The sequence below is a fragment of the Pan paniscus genome, chromosome 10 (assembly GCF_029289425.2).
Source record: "Pan paniscus chromosome 10, NHGRI_mPanPan1-v2.0_pri, whole genome shotgun sequence".
NCBI classification, from domain to species: domain Eukaryota; kingdom Metazoa; phylum Chordata; class Mammalia; order Primates; family Hominidae; genus Pan; species Pan paniscus.
In genome coordinates, this window is record NC_073259.2 from 122,567,359 (window position 1) to 122,586,445 (window position 19,087).

Sequence of the window (19,087 nt, forward strand, 5' to 3'; positions counted from 1 at the left end):
TATTGCCTGATCGGACGGAACAGGCCACAGCCATGCATGGGGGAAGTGAACCATGCCTGGGAGAGGGAGATTTCTTTTCTGACCTGAGCTGTCCAGGGAAAGCACTCATCTTGTCCCCTAATCCAGGCCACTCGGGAATCCTCATCATCCACGTTTGCCCCTTCTGAAGAGGCTGGAGGTTCTGGCAGAGAGTGGGCTCTGGCTGAGAAGTTGCCTAGTTTGAAAGTAATTCAGTTCAGTATTTAAAAAAAAAAAATTTCTTAACAGCTTAGGTCACTGCATGTATTTGCCTAAGCCACTTTGTTTTCCATGAACTCAATAAATATTTATTTTGAACATTCATTGTCTGCCACTCGGTGGGCTGGAACTAGAGATAGAGAAGTAAGCATGATGAATATAATCCCTGCCTCGGGAGTTAGCCATTCTGGAGGAGAAACAGACAGTAAGCAAGTTAAAATATATATATTATGTAAATATATTATATATGTCTTATTTATTTATATAAAATAGATATTTCTTATTTATATATAAATATATTTTATTTAGTTATATAAAATTTATTTATTTATATAAAATATATTATATATTTCTTTTTTTTAATTTTGTTAGTATTTATTGATCATTCTTGGGTGTTTCTCGGAGAGGGGGATTTGGCAGGGTCATAGGACAATAGTGGAGGGAAGGTCAGCAGATAAACATGTGAACAAAGGTCTCTGGTTTTCCTAGGCAGAGGACCCAGCGGCCTTCCGCAGTGTTTGTGTCCCTGGGTACTTGAGATTAGGGAGTGGTGATGACTCTTAACGAGCATGCTGCCTTCAAGCATCTGTTTAACAAAGCACATCTTGCCCCACCCTTAATCCATTTAACCCTGAGTGGACACAGCACATGTTTCAGAGAGCACGGGGTTGGGGGTAAGGTTATAGATTAACAGCATCCCAAGGCAGAAAAATTTTTCTTAGTACAGAACAAAATGGAGTCTCCTATGTCTACTCCTTTCTACACAGACACAGTAACAATCTGATCTCTCTTTCTTTTCCCCACCTTTTCCTCTTTTGTGTTCCACAAAACTGCCATTGTCATCATGGCCCGTTCTCAATGAGCTGTTGGGTACACCTCCCAGATGGGGTGGCGGCCGGGCAGAGGGGCTCCTCGCTTCCCAGACTTGGCGGTCGGGCAGAGGGGCCCCCACCCCCCAGACGGGGCTGCCGGGCGGGGGCGCCCCCCACCTCCCAGAGGGGGCGGCTGGGCGGAGACGCTCCTCACTTCTCAGACGGGGCGGCTGGGCAGAGGCGCTCCTCACTTCCCAGACGGGGTCATGGCCGGGCAGAGACGCTCCTCACCTCCCAGACAGGGTGGCTGGGCAGTGGCGCTCCCCACATCCCAGACGATGGGTGGCCGGGCAGAGATGCTCCTCAATTCCTAGACGGGATGACGGCCGGGAAGAGGCGCTCCTCACTTCCCAGACTGGGCAGCGGGGCAGAGGGGCTCCTCACATCCCAAACGATGGGCGGCCGGGCAGAGACGCGCCTCACTTCCTAGACGGGGTGGTGGCCGGGGAGAGGCGCTCCTCACTTCCCAGACTGGGCGGCCAGGCAGAGGCGCTCCCCACATCCCAGACGATGGGTGGCCAGGCAGAGACGCTCCTCACTTCCTAGGCGGCTGACGGCCGGAAAGAGGCGCTCCTCACTTCCCAGACTGGGCGGCGGGGCAGAGGGGCTCCTCAGATCCCAGATGATGGGCGGCCAGGCAGAGACGTGCCTCACTTCCTAGACGGGGTGGTGGACGGGAAGAGGCGCTCCTCACTTCCGGACTGGGCGGCCAGGCAGAGGCGCTCCCCACATCCCAGACGATGGGCAGCCAGGCAGAGATGCTCCTCACTTCCTAGATGGAGTGGCGGCCGGGCAGAGGCTGCAATCTCAGCACTTTGGGAGGCCAAGGCAGGCGGCCGGAAGGTGGGGGTTGTAGCAAGCCGAGATCAGGCCACTACACTCCAGCCTGGGCAACATTGAGCACTGAGTGAGCGAGACTCCGTCTGCAATCCCGGCACCTCGGGAGGCCGAGGCAGGCAGATCCCTCGAGGTCAGGAGCTGGAGACCAGCCCGGCCAACAGGGCGAAACCCCGTCTCCACCAAAAAATACAAAAAACAGTCAGGCGTGGCGGCCCGCGCCTGCAATCCCAGGCACTGGGCAGGCTGAGGCAGGAGAATCAGGCAGGGAGGTTGCAGTGAGCCGAGATCGTGGCAGTACAGTCCAGCCTCGGCAACAGAGGGAGACTGTGGAAAGCAGGAGACTGAGACGAGGGAGAGGGGCAGACTGTGGAAAGCGGGAGACTGAGACGACAGAGACGAGAGGGAGAGGGAGAGGGAGAGTCTTCTTATTTATTTATATAAATATATTATATATGTCTTATTTATATAAAAATATACTATTATTAATTTATAGAAAATATATTCTATATTTCTTATTTATATACGTATATTTTATATTTATTTATTTATATAAATGTATGTGGGTTTATATATAATTTTAGAAATCATTAAGTACTATGCAAAAAAATAAAGTCATGTGAGAAAGAATTTTGATGGATCAGGATATCTTTTAAATAAAATAAGGTCAGAGAAGTCTTTAGCCTCCCTAAAGAAGTGACTTTTCATAAGACAGGTTTATCAGGGTAATTTACATACATTAAAATTTTCCCTTGATAATGATATAGTTCAAGGAGTTCTGATGAATGTGTCTTATTGTATAACTACCACCAAATCAAAGTACAGAATATTTTCCTGCCCCCGAAGTCCCTTTGAATCTTTTTACAGCCTGTCCATTTGCCCCCCACCACCAAGCCCCCAGAGCCTCCTGAAACCACTGATCTGTTTCCTGCCCTTTAGTTTTGCTTTTTCTGGAAAGTGGTTAAAAGGGAATCATACAGTATGCAGCCTCCCGTGCCTGGCTTTTTTCACTTAGCCCAGTGTGGTTGAGATCTATCCATGTTCTTGCAAGTATCACTGGCCTGTTCCTTTCTGTGGCTGAATAGTATGGGTGGTACGGATGATGAACCACAGTTCCTTAGCCCATCCCTCAGTTGATGGACACTTGAGCTGTTTCCTGTTTTTAGCTCTTATGTATGAAGCTGCTGTAAACACTTATGCACGTGTCTTTAGGTAGATAAGGGTTTGCCATTTTCTTGGGTAAATACATAGGAGTGGAATTGCTGGCTTATATGTGTGCATGACTCTATGTATAGTTTTATTAGAAACTGCCAAACTATTTTCCAAAGTGGTTCTGCCATTTTGCATTCCCACCAGCTCCACACCCTTGTCAATACTTAGTATTGTCAACCTTTTTTATTTTAGCCATCTTAGTATATACGTAGTGCATTTCCCTGATGACTGACGATGTTGAGTATGTTTTTGTGAATGTATTGGCTATTACATAAAATATAATTTTTATGCTATGTTTACAACATATAATTATCAATTATTTACATGTTTATACTTTATAACATATATGTCATATAAAACATATTTTAATTAAAATTCAATAATGAAAAGAAGGTACCATGATAGAAAGAGGCAGGGAAGACTGTTTCAGGCAGAGGGAACACTGTTCCAGGTAGAGGGAACAGCAATGGTGAAGGCCCTGAGGTGGAGCCAGGTAGGGATGATAGAGGAGCAGAAAGTCCAGTAAAGGTGCATCCTGGTGAGGGAGGATGATATGGGAGGGGGTGGTAGGTAGAGCCAGTGCAGGGCTGCATATCAAACAAAGGAGAAAACAGAGCCCTTTAGGTGCTATTGTTGCATAAGAATCTACCCCAAGACTTTGCAGTTTCCAATAACAAATCTTTTATGCTCACAGGTTCTAAGAGTCAAGAATTTAGACTGGGCACCATAAAGGTGGATTACTGCTGCTCTATAGTGTCTGAGATCTGAGCTGGAAAGATTCAAATGCCTGGAGGTGACTTGGTGACTAGTGCTGGAATCTTCTGAAAGTTTCTTTTCTCATGTATCTATTGCCTGTATTGGAACCACTTGGAGGCTGGGCTCACCTGGGATTGTCTACAGAGCATGTACATTTGGCCTTCCCATGCAGCTTGGCTTTTTCACAATATGGTGGCCCCAGGGGTATCAGCCTTTCTCCATGAAGGCTTAAGGATGCAAGCAGAGGTGCTCTAGGGAACAAAGCTGATGCTGCAATGACTTTTATGGCCCAACCTTGGAAGTCATAAAACATCATTTATGCCCCATTCCACTGGTAGAAACATTCACAAACCTGCCCAAGGAGAGGGAAGCTAGACTTTCCACGTGGCACACAGGGTCATGCTGAAGAAGAAGATGTAGAATGGAAGATATCGCTGTGGCAGTCTGGAAAATAGAATCTGCCACAGAGTAAAACCTGAAAGTGATACAGCTTGTTCTGCTCCACAAATGCTTCTGAGGGGTGATGAATAAGCATGTGGATGAATAAGACTCAGTCCTTGAACTTGAGGAATTCCCAAGGCAAATGGGGGAGACGGATATGTAAATAAAAACCATACTGTACATACTTCTACAGCATGTATCATATTAGGCTACAAAGTCCCCAGGAAGCAATCCATATTGCCTGGGAGGTGGATGAGGGGCTTGGGCTGGGGAATGTGTAAGGGTTTACCATTGGGCAAGGACAGATGTAGTGGAAAGGAGAGCATGATCAAATAGTGATTGTTCAGGCAGAAGAGGAGGTTGCAGATGAGGCTGAAAAGGCAGGCTGAGCCTATTTAGAAGGGCTTCTAAATAGAGGCTGGGGAGTTGGACTAAATCGTACAGGCAATGGCAAACCATTGAGAGATTAAGCACTGTGATCAGATGCATGCTGTGAAAAGAACACTTGGGGAGCTAGAATGGTGGGCAGGTTGACCACTGACGAGGGATACGCTGAAAGTCCAGAAGCCAAGAGGGAGGTTTATTCAGCAGTCCAATGGAGAAGCGACAAGCATGCAACTGACACCAAGGTTAGAGAGAATGAGGAAGAGTTAACAGTGTCTCAGCAGTGAGTTCAGCAGGGTTCTTCAAGAGTGAGGAGGAATTCAAGGGAAGGAGAATGCTCCTCCCCTGGGCAGCTGTGTACCTTGTTGGTCTCAGCTCTGGCTGTAAACTCAAATCATCTGGAAATGCTTGAGCCTCATCCCAGGGCAGCTAAACCAAAATCTTTGGGTTGGACACCAGGCATGGGTATTTTTTAAAAAGCTCTCCTGCAGATTCTCATGCACAACTGAAGTTGGAGACTGCTGGGATAAATGATGCATTTCAAAAGACTCCACAGAGACCTTAGAGAATGCTGGTTTGGGCAGAAAGAGGAAAGAGATAAGTGATTTTGATTTTGGACATGTTGGGCTCATGATAACAAGGATTTGAACCTTTCTCTGGGAGACAGCATAGTTTAATAAAAGTTAGTTAATCCATAAAAAGAGATGAAATCACTTCTTCATAGCAGTGTTACAAAGAGGATGCATTGTGCTTGAAAGCCACAGAAAAGATTTATTCAGTCTTCACTATCCAGGCACAGTGCTTCAGGCATTATATCCATCCCCACAGCAACCTTAGAAGATAGGCATAGTTCTTGTGATGTCCATTTTGCAGAGGAGGAAACTGAAACTCAAAAAGACCAAGTAACTCACCCAAGTTTACACAGAAAAGGAATACAGTGGCAGAGGCCAGAGGCAAACCCAGGCAGTCTGATCTCAGATGTGGATCAAGGAGTCTCTGTGGTATAATGCATCTTAGCACCCCCTTCATGTTTGCATAAAATGAATTGATACCACGATGACTGCTGTATTATTAGCACTGTAAAAATTACTGCCCACGTTAAACCCAGTTTTGCTATTTCCACTGCTTACATTACAAAGAGTGACCACACTCATTCTGTGTCGTTATGGTTCTCTCCACAAGCTCTCGTAAACCATCACAGTTGCCTTTTCATTTACATGGTCCTCCGGGCCCAAAGGCCTCTGAGAATTTAACAAAGCCTCCACGGCGTATCATAAAACAAAACCAAATGCTCTCTTCTCCCCCTGCACCCCCTTTCCCTGAGTATCTGTCAAAGCCAGTGGAGAAATAGAAACCAGAATCTCCAAACAATACACTTCCCCACAGATAATAAATAAAATCTCCAAAGAAGGAGGGAAAAAGAGCGAGGAGTCCCACAAAGGCTAGGGGGTGGGGGCGGCTTGGGTGCACCGTTGCACATTCTGCAATGAGCCAGGCAGCTACCAGCAGACCCGGGGTAAGGAACCAATTGAGATAAAAAATGGATGTCCACATTACATATGCCGTGTGCACATAAGAGTGCGGATGCCAACAGGGAATGCAATCCAAGTCAGCCCCCTTTGCTGTTTTGCACACAAATAAATACACATGTTGCCTCGTGTGGAGCAGATGCTCAGTGAATTCCTATGCAATGCATCAAAGTACCAATATTCATTTGCGAATTTTCCAAATACACATGTTTACGGGCAATCTTTTCTCTCCTCTCACAAATATGGGTCCAACAAGAGCTTTTAAAAAATCTTTTGTATTAGGCCAGGCACAGTACTTCATACCTGTAATCCCAGCACTTTAGGAGGCCAAGGCAGGAGGATTGCTTGAGGCCAGGAGTTCAAGACCAGCCTGCCTAACATAGATAGGCCCCCAACGCTACAAAACAGAAAAACTTAGCCAGGCCTGGTGGTGTGCATCTGTGGTCCCAGCTACTCAGGAGGCTGAGGCTGGAGGATTGCTTTAGCCCAGGAGTTGGAGGCTGCAGTGACCTATGATTGTGCCACTGGACTCCAGCCTGGGCAACAGAGCAAGACCCTGTCTTTAAAAAAATGGTTTTTTGTGTGTGTTTTTTGTTTGTTTGTTTGTTTTTTGAGACAGAGTCTCACTCTGTTGACCAGGCTGGAGTGCAATGGCACAATCTCAGCCTACTGCAACCACCTCCTGGGTTCAAACGATTCTCCTAGCTCAGCCTCCCGAGTAGCTGGGATTACAGGTGCCTACCACAACCGGCTAAATTTTTTTTATTTTTAATAGAGACAGTGTTTCGCTATGTTGGCCAGGCTGGTCTCAAACTCCTGACCTCGCGATCCACCTGCCTCAGCCTCCCAAAGTGCTGGGATTACAGGTGTGAGCCACTGTGCCTGGTCAAAAAAGTTTTTAATAATTTTTTTTGAAAATAAAGATAAACCATTTGCTGATTGCATATGTGCATTGAAGCTTTCTTATATAGTGCACCTAGAGAAAGTGCCAGGACGTAATGACACAAATTGATGACTAGGGACCCTTCTAGGGACTGGGGAGCGGGGGGAGGGTGGGGTGGGAGGAAGAGAGATTAGAGTTTTAGTTTACATTTCTTTGATTTTTATACTGATAATACTTTTATAGGGGGCAGGTTTTGACTTCTTTTAATTCAAATAAATTTAGTGTTTCTCCAAACCCTGTACAAGCTACGTGATGCCTTTTAGCTGATGGAGGCTTATTACATATCCAGTTTTAGTCCTAGTCTTGGGCCAGAAGAGCCTTCCCTGAATGCCAGTCTTCAGAGGTCCCACTCTATCTCACTTCCAGCCGCATCCTTCCTATTGAACAAGGAGACTCTTGGGCCAATGGACTAGCCTTCTCAGAGACACCACTCTCCTCCTCTGGGCCATGTAGCTGGCACCTACTCAATACTATGTAGATGCATACACTGGGCTGTTCGTGTGGAACACGTGTGGGGTCTATATCTCAGGTGTGCTATGAGCTCTTGGAAATGAAAATCTCCCTGAAACATCATCACTGCCCCTTCTTCTGGGTCTCCTTCTCTAGTTGGAGGAGAAGCCTGGATTTTGTTTTTCAGTGAAGAGGGCATTATAGTTGGTCATTGTCTAAACTGGGTTATTTCCTTTGAGTGACATACCTCTGGGACTTGGCTCAGAGATGTTTGTGTGCATAGGGGGATAGGGGACTGCAAAAAGCCTTTTCTACCATATGCAAGCTTCCAGAAGTGGGTTTGTGTGGTCACTGCAAAAAGTGGGAGTCAGGATCCCAGGAATTATGACTGTTCCATGACTTGAGCCCCAAAACTCCAGACCTGAATTGCCAGATGCACCCTTGATATCTCCATGTGGCCCATACTCAGCTATCTCAAACTCAACATGTTCCAAATGGAACTGGTCTTCTTCCCTCAAGACCTGGATTTCTCCTGGGCTCTGGATTTAAGCAGATGGCTGTTCCCCTTACCGAATCTTCTAGACCAGAAGCTGGACATTATTCAAATTTCTTCCTTCTTCATCACACCAATAACAACAGAAATAAGAAAACTGTCATTAGCTGAGTTGCTTCATTCCTGGTATGGTAACAAATGCTTCACATTTAGTGTATAATTTACCTCTCATATAACTGTGAAGTTGGTGGTATTATTATCCCCACTGTACAGATAGGAAAACTGAGGCTCAGAAAGATGAGGAAGCTTTCCAGGAGACGTTCTGACAAAACCTGGTTTCCAACCTAGTTGATTGGGCCTTTCTCTTTCATCCCCTGTGACTCTCTCTCCTCAGCTAAGTTTTTTCAAAGGCACCCAGTAGGTGTTCAGAGAAATGTGCTGGATTGAGCTGAACTAACCTTCTAGAGGGTGTTATGAACTGCATCTCCGCCCTGTCCAGTTGGAAACTGTTGCCAACACGAGGTCCTCTTTGGAGAGGAAGGGGAGTGGGCTAAGAGTGAGGAGAGAATGGATGGCAGACTTCAAAGGGAAGGAAAACGATTACTGGGAAGTCTGTTTATAGAGCCAGTGAGTGATGGTGAGGGGGAAAGGCTGAAAAACAAATGGAGGGAGGAGAAGTGCCTGGTTCATGAATCTATCACCAATTCTTTTCATCTGCTGGCCAAATTATGGGCCCCTGTATCTCTGAAAGTCCCCTCATTCCCTAAGCTGGAAGCCCGCACTTGACCACCACCCAGCTCCAAGCAGTGCCTGATGGTAGCACGGCTTGAAGGTCACCTGTGTGTAGAGTTCAGGCATAATTAGAAACAATAACAAGAAACATTTTTGTAGCATTTACTATGTGCCAGACACTGTTTTGAGTTCTTCTGAATGTTTTTAATCCTCATGACACAACCTCATGAGGAAGTTACTATAATTAGCCCCATTTTACAGGTAAAGAAACTGAGGCACAGAGATAAGCTTGCCTAAGGTCATACAGGTAGGAGCAGGTAGAACTGGGAGTTTAGCCTAGGAATGTGGTAGAGGTGACCCTTTTAACTCCTACACTCTATGCCTCCTGAGCAAAGAGGCTGTGGGTCCTGAGTTCAAACCCTGTTGCCCCAAATTGCCATAACTGCATGAATTGGGCAAGCTGCTCCCTCTGTGAGCCTCAATGGCTGCATCTGTGAAATAGGGACAATCATCACAACTGCCTCATGGTGCTGCTGTGATGATTCTTATATAATCCACACAATGGGTTTAAAAAGCCCAGCCAGGAAAATAACTTTTCCTGCTTTTGTATTTCACAAGGTTCCACGAGAAGCAAAGAACATAATAGTATATATATAGTAGCATTTTAAAATTTGCATCTTGAAATAGTGCAAGCACATAAAAGTATAGAGAATAAATATAATAAACTCTCATATATTCAATATCAAGCTTAAAAAATAAAAACTTATGGATGCAGGTGGAGCCTCTTATGTAACTCTCCGTAATTGCCTATCTTCTCCTCCGTCTCCAAGGGTAACCACCACCCTGATTTTGAGGTTTATCATTCATATGCATATCTTTACATTCTTACCCTGGATGTATATATTTATCCTTAAATAACATATATTATGTAACATATGATGTTGTTTCACACATTAAAAAACTTCTGTCCATATTCTTGTGGAAATTTTGCTTAACACTGTAATTCTGAGACTGACCTATGTTGACACATATATTTCTGATTGGTTATTTTTAACCACTATGGTGCATTCCACTGAACATACGCACCTCAATTTACTCATTCATTCTCCAGTTAATGACCACGTTGGTAGTTTCCAGGATTTTAGCATCACAAACAATATTGCAGTGGATATTCTTGTATATAGCTCTCTTTGCATATATATAAGAGTTTCTCTAGGAGCCATAGCAGGTGTTAAACTGCTTGGTTGAAATGTACATGCATCTTATAGAAGATATTGGCTATTGTTCATTTGCTCTCCAACACAGTTACACCATTTTATCCTGCCATTTTCTAAATAGTGGCCTGGAAGTCTCATTCATTCACATCCTTGCCAACTCAGTTTTTTTTTTTTTTGAAATGGCAGCAATTTTTTTAAATGGGAAGCATTACTATTAGGTATACCATGTGGTCTCTTTGGTGGTCAAGGACTTCTGTGTGTTGACAACTGAGCCAGACAGCTAATATGAAGTCTTTTCCAAAAACAAGTCTACAAGAATCTCCATCTTTTCTTTTTCAAAAAGACTTTAATGACATCCCCCCAGTCTGATTCAGAACTCCCTTTTCTGCCATCGTGTAATTTCCCCATCCATGAAACAATTGAAATTGAAATTGCCTGATAATTTTTTCTCAATTCTCAACTGAACGTCATGAAATTGGTAACTACTAATTTCATTTTAGCACTGGAATCGAACCCACGACCTGATGTGCAGTAGGCACTCAGGAAATTTTTATTGTGTAAATAACTGATACCAATGTAATCTAGAGTTTGATGAATGGTCAGAGGTCCCCACATTTTGTTGAATGGATGGGCAAAACACCAAGTTAAATGGCAAGTGGAAGAAGCCCAGATGCTGAGGGAAAACCTTCTATTTATCTGTTCATTCATTTATTCAGGCATTCACTTTTTAAATAAGCATTTGTTGCATACTGATTGTGTGCAAGGTCCATGGACTCCACCTTTGAGCACGCCCATCCTGTGTTATTTTGAGGTGTGATAGATTCTATGTCAGAGGTGAGCTCAGAAAACATAAAACTAACTCACCTGGGAATGGAGGCAGCAAAGTCTTCCCAGAGGAGCTGGTACCCCCGAAGTCCTCTGTTCTGTCCTCTCCCCACCATGTCCCCTGCCGTCTCCTGGGGACACCCCTGTTCCTCAAACTGCCTAAGAGGTCAAATTCAGTTGCTGGATTAATGTCTCTTTTACCTTCAATTTCACCCAAATCAAAAGCCAAAAGGTCAACAAAGCAGAGGTGTTAGCTGAAGTGCTTTTGAATTTGGTTCAGGGAGGTCGATGAGGAGGTTTGCTTCTTTCTTTGGCTATCACCCAAGAAAGAAAAGATGGGAGAAAGGGGAGTGGGCTTTGCTGACATTGAGGACAGGGGCTGGAAGCAAGGGGGAGGGAAACATCTTGAAAGAGACAAAAACAGGCTCCATGATATCCTGGTTTTTGGATCCAGGGCCCAGCATCTTAGAAACTCACACCTAGGGATCTGCCAAGCAGTCCTGCAAACACACCTCCCAGCACAGGCACAACCATAAACCACTCAGCCAGCACTCGCTGGCTTCACCGTGATGGGCCCATGATGTATTTACCCAAAGAGAAGAAGTGAAAGGTAGCTGTAGGCATGAAGCCATAAATACATCCTGGTGTTCAGGTGACATCATCCCAAACTCCCCGCACAGTGCTCCATGGTTTATGAAATCACAACACCAGGCGGCGTCTCCCGGGCGGAGGGGGTGAGCAGCTCTAAATTTATTTGACCTAATTCATTTAGTTTTTTCCCTTTCGCTTTCCAGGGGAGGGGTTTGTCAGGACTTCTCCTTTTCACTTGAGGAGAATTTACCTACCTCCTTGACTTTCTTCTGGGGTGTCTGGGATGAGAACAATGGAATCTTGAAAATAGCAGGAAAGTGGATCTGCTCAGAGAGCAAAATGACTGCTCCATAATTTTGGAGAAATGGGTCCCTGTGAGTATATGTCAAGCTCAAAGAGTAGCCAATCTTTCAATGTTGGCTTTTTCTTTGGACCTTAAATATCCAAGGTAAAAATTTCTATTTGCTCTGTTCACTGCTATATCCCCAGTGCCTGACACAAAGTATACACTCTAAAAATATTTATTGAATACGTGAACCATTGCTGGTGCCCAGGCTGAAAGGTTCTGATGAACTTCACTGCTAACTGAAAATAAGGACTAACTCTGAAATTCCTTGATTTCATTAAGCCTCAGTACCCATTCTTAAACACCGAGGAGAGGGGTACACATCAATAAACCTTTCTGGAGGGAAAATTTATAAGATATTTTTAAAAGCCTTGATGCTTAGTAATTCTACTGCTAGGAATTTATCCTAAGGAAGTAATCAGAACTCTGCACCAATATTTTGGTATAAGATGTTCATTGCAGTGTTATTTACAATAGAAGGAAACCAGAAAGAATGTAGGTGTGCAGCAATCAGAAACTGGTCGATTAGATTATATCAACATGTTTAATATTTTAGGAAACTACTACAGAAACTAAATATGCATAGTTTCTTTGTAAGTGGAGACTGGTGGGTTATAAAACACTACACACTGTATGATCCCACTTTTATTAGAAAAAAATATGCATACAGAAGACTGTGTGCTAATCAACTTACAGAAGCTATCTCTGGGTGGTGGAATTAGGTTCTTTAAATTTTTTTCATTGTTTTATTTTATTTCCCAGTTTTCTACAGGAAGCATAACTCAACTGAACAATAAATATCATGAAGAAATCTTAGAGTGAGGGGCCATAATATTTTGAGAGAAGGGTACATTTACATGCAAGCTCTGTATAGAACTAGAGGTCCCTTAAAGCAGGGTGGTTTGTTTTAAAGGTTCAATCTCCCACTCCACTACTCAGTCAGTCATCCTAATAAAAAGTGGATGTTGGTGACCTACCCACATGTATTTCCTTCTGCTATACTGAGCTATCACTTTTTGCACCTGAATTTCCTTACATAGGGATGATGACATTTTAGTAGATCTCAAGTTTTTCCAAATCAATCACTAAGTGGGTTACATGGTATATTAGCCAGCTGGTGCTGCAAGAATGCTTTCAGCATTCAACAGTTCCCTCCCTCACCACCAAATTCAATGGTTTAAAGTAACAAGCATTTATTTCTTGCTCAAGAATCCAGGAGCTGACTGTAGTTCAGCTGCTCATGGCTGGGCTCAGCTGGGAGGGCTCCATTTCCAGATTGGGATAAGGTCTGATTTATCATCTCTCTCATTCCTTCTTGGACCAGTGGCCACTCAGGACATGTTCTTAACAAGAAGAATGGGAGAAGCATAAGAAGCAAGCATTTATAGCCTCTACTTGTGTCACATTCCCTAACATTTCATTGGCCATACCAGGTCACATGCCAAAACTAATGAAAGTGGAGCAGAGTCTACCCATTCTAGTGGGAAATCTTGCAAAGTCACATGTCAAAGAGTGTGGATGTGTATATCAAGTATAGGGAACTTATATTGCCAATAACGACTCCATCTATCACATGTGGGAAACCCAGTATCTGTCCACGGCTAACTTTCACTTTTCCTTGTCTTTGCCAAAGATCACAACACTTCAGAGACATCAAAGGTTCCTCCATTCAGATTACAGGGCCTTAGCCATATGTATTTGGTCGTGTCCTGCATATCCATGAGGTCTCTTAATGGTTCATGCATCTTTGTCTTGTCTCTACTGCAAAATTGCAGACAAAAGACACAGCAGTACTTTTGCTTGTTTTAGAGACACAGAATCTCACCCTGTCACCTTGGCTGGAGTGCAGTGGTGCCATCATAGCTCACTGTAGTCTCGAACTCCTGGACTCAAGTGATCCTCCCACCTCAGCCTCCTGAGTACCTGGGATTACAAGTGCAAACCACCATGCCTGGTTAATTTTTAAATTTTTGTAGAGACGGGGTCTCACTATGTTGCCCAGGCTGATCTTGAACTCCTGGGCTCAAGTGCTCTTCCTGCCTTGGCCTCCCAAAGTGCTGGGAGTATAAGCGTGAGCCACTGTGCCTAACCACAAACAGTACTTTATGTCTTCTTAATAGGCTCAGCATCACACAGTAGGGCTCTGAGTGGATACTCCAGACTCAACACATTTACTTCTGGGCTATGGGGTGGTTTGTAGAGTGTCAACTTGGTTAAGCTGGAATTATGTTTCCAGGAGTTCTTTTGGTCTTCTGAATTAGACTTGGCCAAAAACTGAATTTCTGTAAGAGTGGAAGGGTAGATGAAGCAGCAGCCAGTAGCCCTGGAGGGCCACCCTGGTTAGATGAGGTGACAAGTGCAGAGGTGTCAGCAGGTCTCAGCATGCCCTTACTTTCCTCTGTTCTCTGCAGCTCTGTTGATCCTGCTGACCAACAGCAGACCCAGTCTCTCCACCAGGTACTTGGAGCTGGACTCATGGAGGCTGTAGTTACACAGAGGCAGGGGTGGACCCCTCTTCCTCCCACCCTCTTCCTTCTCAAGCTTCTCCTCAATAGTCCCATTGTGGCTGCTGGACATGTGTGGATTCTCAGGTTAGGTGGCTTTGTCACCATTTTTAATGAGGAAACTGAGGAAAAGCAATGTGAAGTAACTTTCCCAATGTCAGATTACTTGCTTCTTTAGAGATTCTATGGCTGTCGGTACAAATCTTGGCCACTAAGCTACATAAAATAGAGAGTTGGGAAGAGGGAAGGATGATGTGAGCACCGTGTCAGGCAAGGTCTGAAACCAGTGATTATAAGACATGGATACCATTTCATGTCTGCACTTCTCTTCTAAATGTGATAGATTAAATGATTGGTCCCAATGACCCACTCCTCTGAGGTTGTATCACATGTCCACACCTTTACTGTGGTTGAAAGCACGTTTTCCTGCAACTCGACTCTGGGCTTGGCCACATGACTTGTTTTGACCAAAGGGATGTTAGTAGATATGATGTGAGCAGAAGCTTAGAATGTGCTTGTGCAGTTGGTTTTGATCTCTTGCACTCTGATTATCTATCACGAAAGAAAAATAAGTCCTAGGTCGTCACTGCCCTTTCAGCCTGGACTCCAGGATGAGACACATGGAGCAGATCACATGACCTGGATGGTCACTGGTCCAGGAAGTCAGACCTGGACTCAAGGTGGAGGCTGAAGTCCTGCGTAGCTGAGCTGAGTTGCAGCTGACCCACAGACCTGTGAACATGACAATGGAAAACAGTTTTAAGCCACTGAGCTTTGGAGTAATTTTGTTATGCAGCATTGTTGTGGCAAGAGCTAACACAGTAAAACATCCGTTTCCATGGAAGGGAAAAGATGATAAAGAGTGTGCATAGTAAGTTCTTATTTAAATATATATTTTGTATGTGTGTGCATTTGTATGGAAGCCCTTAGGTCAAATGTTAATGGGGGTTTTCTAAATGTATGGGATTTCCAGGAAACTTTCACTGTATAAATTATATATAGTTGTAATGTTTGATTGTTTAAACAAAAAAAAATATAATGACTTTGTAATCACACAATATAGATTGGTTTTTCTTTACAAAAGTTCTGGTTGCTAATAGATCTGTCAACAAGAAGTGACTTTGTCCTAAATAAAAATGCAAAGATTTCCTTAGGAGGATTTTTCCTCGGCCAACCAGATTTCACTAGCTTTATGACGTGACCAAAATCTTTGACAGCACCAAGGTGAGGGGTGGGAAAAAACAAACAGGAGATGATTTCTCCAGAACAGTGGATCTCAACTGGCAGTGACCTGTCTCTCCAAGATCGTTGGGCAATAGCTGGTGAGGTCTTTGTCACCACTGGGGATTGCAGTGGGGTGGGGAGGGGGCAGTGTATGCTACTAGTATCTAGTGCGTAGAAGACAAGGATACTACCAAACATCCTACAATGCATAGGACACCCCCACCTCCCCCCAACGAAGAATCATCTAGCCCCAATGTCAATAGTGCTGAAGCTGAGAAACACTCCTTCAGAGGCTGTCTGTGACACCTTCTTTGGTCCCAAATTTGGGACAGGCTGGAGAGGCACAGATGAGCACACTTCACAGGAACCCAGCTTGGGGCACTGAACATTAATCCAGAGCTTGTCCAATGCGAGTAACTTGCAGAGCACGGTCACTCTGAACTTTGGGACAGAAGATTGAGCAAGTATGGGGTTTGAGAGGGAGGACAAACTCTGAGATGTTACAGAGTAGAGTCCTTGGCTCCAGATAGGGCTGGTGGCCAAGACAGAGCATGTGGTCGGTTCACAGCATGGGAGCATCTGTGCTATACCAAGATTACTCATAGGATAAAATTAGACCTCCAGACCCACGCAAATACTAATCTGCTTTCTGTCTCCATGAATTTGCTTTTCCTGAGCACTGCATATAAATGGTATCATACTATATGAAGTCATTTGCTATTAGCTTCTTTCACTCAGCATAAGGTTTTAGAGATTCATCCATGTTGTAGTATGCATCATTTTTTTTTTTTTTTTTTTTTTTGCTGAGCAGTATTCCACGGTTGGATATACTAAACCAACCACATTTTGTGAATCCATTGACCAGCTGATGGACATTTGGATTGTTTTTAAAAATGTATTTATAATTATGCAATTTTAATTATATTTGAAAAACACTAGTATTTTTATATATGCATATGTGACCCAGAATATAAAGATTTCTTCAAATATGTAAATGCTGCAAAACAGATTCCCTATCTGTCTATCTATCTATCTGATCTTTCCACATTTTCAGGAAAATCTCGATGGTTTAGAATTCTTTAACTTGGAAGCCATATGGTTCTTTAGCAGAGAGGATTTAAAAAACAGAATAAACTAAATACATGTGTGCTTAATTGTAGCTAATACTTATTAAAAGTTTATCTTATGCTTGGAAACTATTGCAGTGCTTGACATGTATCAATTCATTTTATTGCCTTGACCACTCTAAGAGGAAGGTATTGTTATTATCCTTATTTTACAGATGAGGAAATTGTGGAGCAAAAAGATTAATGATGTGTTCAAGGGCACATGGTTAGGAAATAGCAGGATTTGAAGCCAGGGAGTCTGGCTCACACTCCCAGCCTCCTATGCATGCACTGATTTTTTTCAATCAATATAAATTACTTTACTTATTACAATCTGGTTATTCTTTGGCTTTAAAACATCCATGCCAATATAAGCTAGTCATTGCATTTCTCTCCTCATGCTAGAATTCTCGTCTGAACTTTTTCATGACGTATCCAGTGTTGAGCCTAAGACTATACAGGCTTTGAAGTGCTGCCACTTGGTAGCATTGTGCAACCCCAAACAGGTACTTCAACCTCTCCAAGCCTCCGTTCTCTCACCTGAGAAATGGGAATTATAAACCTCGTAGGGTTGCTCTAGCATTAAATAAGATGAACATCAGATGCCTTGCACATAGAAAGCATTGACTAGTGTAAACCTGTGTAACTTTTGTCACATTTGTGTCATGCTATTACTCATGCTTACATCAGCTGTTAATATGCATACACAATATGCATTACTACTTTTATACACATTCACATCTATATTTATATTATACAACTACAGGCACTCGCCTGGAATTGTGAAATCAATCTCAGGACAGCAGGGGCAGGCTCCAATCTGAACAACCTTTCAGAAGGGAGCAGGGAAAAATCCTTGCTCAGGACACACACAGATCCCTAGACGCCCAGGCAGCCCTCTCCACTCCCCCCTACCCCCATCGTCCACCCCATCCCCCTCTCCTCCAGCATTCCAAACTGCAGAGGCTGACCCTGTCTCTCTTGATGATTTAAGTTTTGGAGAAGGACCGGAGAAGGATTTGTTTTGACATTTAAAGGCAATCCAGGTAATGAATGGCAGGGGCGGCGTCCACCTCCCTGTCCATATATCTGCGCAACAGTATCTATTTTTGACGTAGCTGACACGCCATTTCCTTTAGCAGCACAAGGGGGGCTCGTCTTTAAATTAAACTCGTCTCCGGCCCCTCCGATCTGCAGCTCGATCAGGGGCAGACACTGTTGAGGGAAGCCAGAGAGACGGGGCAGGCCTGCTGGCGGTCAGTGATGCATGATGGAAGGAACCGGGACGCGCGCCCTGGAAGCAGCACTCTCTCCAAAGCACTCACTAATGACCGAGGACAGCCCCGAGTCTTCTAATCACCTTTAATGTGCACTTTAGAAGCTGACTTTAAAGCAGGCGAGATAAGCAGGTCAGACAAACAGACAAAGAAAACAAAATAAAATCATATAATTGTCTCTAGGCAGCTGATTTTGGATGAGGAGGAGGCGATGCGCTTGATTAAGAATTTACTAGGGCAGAGTCGTCTAGGCTTCCGTGAGTGCCTTTGTTTCAATAACTAGCAGACCCTCAATCCCCAACCCACTGCCCAGGGGGTCCCAGAATTCTGTTCCTGAGAGTTAACTTGGTAGAGTGGAGAGAAAACGTTAGCATGGGAGTCAGCAAAGCCCAGCTCCGCCGTCTTGCTAGCTGGGAGGCAAGTCTCTTTCTTTGCCCAAGGCTCAGTTTTCTCCTGGGTAATAAGTCCTTCATGTCCTTTGAAGGGTTATTGTGGGGATCTAAACGCAGAGGAAGAGATAGAGAGACAGAAAGACAAAAAGAGATAGGAAGGAGGAGAAGGGGGAGGTGGAGGAGGGGGAGCAGGAGAAGGAGAAAGGAGAAAAAAGGAGAGAAGAAAGAGGAGAAGGAGGAGGAAGAGGAAGAATACATGTGCAAGCGATTTATAAACTGCTGCAAAGCACTTTCCAAATGTTGCAATTATTACATAACTATGAGGAGACATTTGGGGTCTACCTGAGGAAAAACAGTAACAGTAAAAGAAGGTATTAAGCCGGCCTGTCTTTTAAGCCACGCAAACATTTCTATCCATGCTTTGCCGTTATTCTTCCCTCCAACCCTTTCTCCCTGAGGTCCTGAATCTTTGATCTTTCTCTTAAAAAATGTTTTAAACACAGTAAGGGCATCTTAGAGTTTGTGTGATCCCTTCTGATTTAAACTTTAGCTAAAACAAAGACCTCCTGGAGAATACCATCGCCAAGTTGGCCTCTCTGATATCTGGGTAAATTTTCCTCCTGTCAGAGCAAAGAATAGTGGGGTGGGTGAATGTGTTACAGGGGAGCAGAAGATTCCAGTCTCATATACAGGCTTACCCACCTTTCATCTGCTAGCCA

The 19,087-nt window shown here is 44.0% G+C and overlaps 1 pseudogene; it reads left to right on the top strand.

The window, feature by feature from the left end:
• Nucleotides 1–387: 387 nt before the first annotated feature.
• Nucleotides 388–18,055, top strand: LOC129393588 (uncharacterized; annotated as a pseudogene).
• The last annotated feature ends 1,032 nt before the right edge of the window (nt 18,056–19,087 follow it).